The sequence below is a fragment of the Octopus bimaculoides genome, chromosome 21, assembly GCF_001194135.2.
Source record: "Octopus bimaculoides isolate UCB-OBI-ISO-001 chromosome 21, ASM119413v2, whole genome shotgun sequence".
In the NCBI taxonomy this organism is placed as follows: Eukaryota; Metazoa; Mollusca; class Cephalopoda; order Octopoda; family Octopodidae; genus Octopus; species Octopus bimaculoides.
The window spans coordinates 36,841,309-36,846,086 of record NC_069001.1 but is presented as its reverse complement, the minus strand read 5'-3'; the positions used below and the strand labels follow the sequence as shown (position 1 = coordinate 36,846,086).

Sequence of the window (4,778 nt, the reverse complement as noted above, 5' to 3'; positions counted from 1 at the left end):
TATATATATATATATATATATATGTATATATGTATATATATATATATGTATATACACACAAATAAGAGGAATGACTATGCTGGACCACTGGTTTTAATTGATTAATATCAATTCCTACCCTTATTATTAAATTTTATATATATATATATATATATATATATATATATATATAAAGCCAACGCATTTTCCATATCTCAATACAAGGTTATTAGGCCAGAGTGAATAGTTACAATCTTATCTACAATAATTGGCCTTAATGTTTGTTTATCTTCTGTTATTTATTTCCTATAAACAAATATAACTCTGAAGTCATCATTTATTACTGTAAGAGACATGAGAACCGTTTGGTAAAAATGTCAGAAGCAGCAGCTGACTGAATCCAAAACAGTGAAATGTCTTGTATTGTTTGGCCTCGGATATTCTTCAGTGGAATTATATAACCAAAGGCTTTCAGTATTGGATTTGATCAGTTGTTCTCAACTGGGCTCCATATGACCTCTTAGGGCTCATATACCCCTCGGGGGTCCTTACAAGATTTTTGTCCACAACAGTATTTTATGGATCCATGAAACACTTTTGTTTTAGATGATTCTGTTGCAAGAAACAGGTTTCTTTCTCTGATGTTTTTAGATAGGAACCAAGCTTTCACTATGAGAAACACTAAACTAATCCATCTCAGAGATGCTGTTTTGTCCAATGATCACTCCTGACCAAACCAAACAGATTCCCTGTAAATTAGGGAATTTGATTATGTTGTTTAGGCCAGGCTCAGCTCCTATTCAAATTATTGGGGTTAATGCTGTTATTCAGACCCAGCTCAGCCCCTGATCTCACTCCCCTTTTATGAGGGGAGGGTCAATGCTGGTGCTTAATTCTAAGTCAGTGACAAAGCAGAACTCTGAGAGTTTGATCACTTGTTCCCACATACATGCATGTGCACACACACAAACACACACTCTCTCCCTCACACACACACAAAACATACATGCTCACAGACACACACACACACTCATGCTCACAGTCATGTTCACCTCCCTCACAAACGCTCACTCTCATACACATACTCATTCACACACACACACACACAAACACGTGCACACACACACATTGAGGTCTTCTTTCTTACAAGCAATATGTCACTTCTGGTTTTCCTCATTATCCTCGCCTCGTTTATTTCCATTAGCTCAGTCTAAGGATTTGTCATTGTCATCAATATCATCATCTCCACCTTCACCATCACCACCATGCCCTTCATTCTCACTGCCACGACTGTTGTAACTACTGCCACCACCACCACGGTTGCTGCTACAACCACCACTGCCATCCACTCCCACCCCCTCTACTACCTTTGCTGCTGCTACACTGTCGCTGCCACCACCACTACCACCATCATCATTATCATTATCAACACCACTACCATGTCACTACTATCATCATCATCATCATCATCATCATCATCATCACACACATGACAAAGTTATACCCATACATATCATTGGTTCTCAACTATTTTTTACCCCTGGACCCCTTTGATTCCTATTTTATGTGGGGGGAGGGAGATGAAACCCTCGTAGCCATTGAATGTCTAAAATCTCCTGTTTTAGCAATTAAATATTATTAGCTGGCAGAAACATTAGCATGCCGGGCGAAATGCTTAACGGTATTTCACCTGCCGTTACGTTCTGAGTTCAAATTCCGCCAAGGTCGACTTTGCCTTTCATCTTTTTGGGGTCGATTAAATAAGTACCAATTATGCACTGGGGTCGATGTAATCGACTTAATCCCTTTGTCTGTCCTTGTTCATGTTTAGCCCCCTGTGGATATATCCACTCAAAATGTCATTAGTCTTATTTGCAGAAGGGCAACTTTATGTACCATTCCATCTTTTGTTTAAGAATGTCATGCTTGACATTATTCAATTTTTGTTGAGATATGTCAAGTTTATGGAGGCAGTGTTATTCACAGAAAATGCCAATTCCATTTTTGGTCGATATCAAACCTCATTCTACTCTGTAAAGTGTTTGGCATTAGGAAGGGCATTCAGCTGTGGAAACCAAAGCCAAACAGACTATGGAACCAGATGTGGCCCTGGCCTTGCTATCCAACCCATGCCAGCACGGAAAATAAATATTAAATGATAACGATGATGATTACTGGAATAACCAAGAAATTCAAATTTTGCACATAAAGGGTCAACAAAAAGAATAAGATTAACCATTTAAAAAAATTATATTTAGAGTATAACAAACTTTTTGTTTCCAGTGATCAGGCACCCAACAAATGTACTTCTGTAGAAATACACTGCCATTCGTTGCCAGTGCCGATGGACTGGCTCCTGTGCAGGTGGCACGTAAAATACACCATTTCGAGCGTGGCCGTCGCCAGTACCTGCCTGACTGGCCCTCGTGCCAGTGGCATGTAAAAAGCACTCACTACACTCTCGGAGTGGTTGGCGTTAGGAAGGGCATCCAGCTGTAGAAACTCTGCCAAATCAGATTGGAGCCTGGTGTTGCCTCCTGGCTTCACCAGTCCTCAGTCAAATCGTCCAACCCATGCCAGCATGGAAAGCAGACGTTAAACGATGATGATGATGATGATGATTGTTTGAATAATTTTTTAAATAATGAAGAATTTAGTAAAATAACTTTCTCATTATTAATCTAGTGTTTGAAACCATTTTTGCATGAAATTTTGATGGAACGTTTTAATTTAGATCTCTTTAAGGATGTACAAATTTCATTACACTATTTCTTGATTTAAGATTGATTCTGTCCTTCATCCAGGATGGGGTTCGCTAAAGTATTAGACAAATGCTGAGGCCATTTTCAATATTCCTGTTAAGCATTCTGGATGAGAGAAGAATTTCAATAGATTCAATGAATGGAATTTCTACCAAGAGTTTCCTCCCTTGCTGTTGTCTCTCTCTCCGTCAGCCTCATCCATCATTTTCTGGTCTGTCCATTTCCTTTCTGAACCTTTCCCTTACATACCTATCACCACCACCACTGCCCCCCCCCCCCCAATACTCTCTGCCACCTACAACAGTTAATAGTTTAGTTCTTGCTCTAATCTTTATAGAAAGTATAGGAGATGCACTCAACAGTGTCATCATCATCATCATTACCACCAACACCATCATCATCATCATCATTAGTATCATCACTACTAACATTATCATCATCATCATCACTTTCACCACCACCACCAAGATGTCATCACCACCAATACTATTATAAGTACTATCGTTGTCGTCATCGTCATCATCATCATCACTACCAGCACTATTGCAATCATTTGTATTGTTACCACCATCAGCATCATTAGTATCATCATCATCATCATCATCATCATCATCATCATCATCATCATATTTATTACCATTCCATAACCATCCTGCACCCTTCTCATAATCATCATCATCATAACCATCACCATCATCTTTCACTCCTCTTCCTCTTTTTCTTCTGTTTTTTTGCTGTCTTTGACATCCTCATCCCCTCCCTGCTTCTTCATCTCCGCATCATTATCATCATCACATCATAAACGCCACCACCACCATCGTCACCGTCATTTCCCTAATTTTCCACACCACCATCATCATCATCATAATCATCACCATAACCACCCCCACCACAAACACCACCATTGTCGTCATCATCAAAATCATCCCCCTACTTCTCCACATCATCCTCATCATATTCCTCCTCATCATCATAACAGCACCACCACAAACACCAATAAACCACCACTACCACCACCACCATCATCATCACCACCACCATCATTTTTGTCATCACCACTACCACCACCACCATTCTCATCATCACCACCACCACCATCATTTTCATCATCATCATCACCACCAACATCATTTTCATCATCGTCATCACCACCACCACCATTTTCATCATATTCGTCATCATCATCATCATCATCATTATCCCTGTTATCATCAAAGCCATCACGGATGCCTCTGTGTCACTACTATTGATAATGTCCAGTACCAGAGGGGAGAAGGATGGTTGAGGTCGCAGAGGGGTTTACAGGGAAACGCTTCTCTGTGTACATTGCTCTGAACTTCACAGCATCTCACATTATCTCCCTCTCTCTCTCTCTCTCTCTCTTCTTCACATTCTCTTCCAATATTTCTCCCTCCCTCCCCGTCTCTCCCTGTATCTCTCTCTCTCTCCCGCACTCTCCCCATCTCTCGGAACACTTGTCGGACTATTGGTTTCCTGTTCTGTGTAGTGTGACAGCTGAACTGAGAAACTTGAAGCTAAGAGACACAGACTGGACTGTGATAGGCTTGCCTTGTCTATTTACTTACTGAAACAGCATCAACGAAAGGAGAGACTTCTAAGACACAAATATAACATATTTATATATTCTGCTGAGAATTACAACTGGAGGGAAATAAGAAAGGCAAGTATTGATGGATATATAATTTATTTGATGACTCACACACACACTTACACATGTATAGATAAGAAATCAGATATATATTGATGAGCATGTATGTATATATGATCTATATATATATATAATTGAGTAAAAGAGTATATATATATATATACAAACAGACACACACATATATATATGTGGTATTTATATTCTTGAATATTTATAAATTGATGAAAATAGATACATGTAAATATGAATTTTAATTGATGTAAAAAAAATAAACATATATATGAATGTAATTCATGTATGTATATGTGTGTGTGTGTGTCTGTCTATCTATCTATCTATCTATCTATCTATCTATCTATATATATATA

The 4,778-nt window shown here is 38.8% G+C and overlaps 1 protein-coding gene across 1 annotated transcript in view; it reads left to right on the top strand.

Annotated features, from left to right (window-relative positions):
- The first annotated feature begins 4,261 nt into the window (after nucleotides 1-4,261).
- Nucleotides 4,262-4,778, top strand: part of LOC106884118 (octopamine receptor beta-2R) — a 22,678-nt gene continuing 22,161 nt past the window's right edge. The window contains exon 1 of the mRNA XM_014935340.2: nucleotides 4,262-4,422. The gene's annotated coding sequence lies outside the window, so the exon portion shown is untranslated. The remainder of the gene's footprint in view (nucleotides 4,423-4,778) is intronic.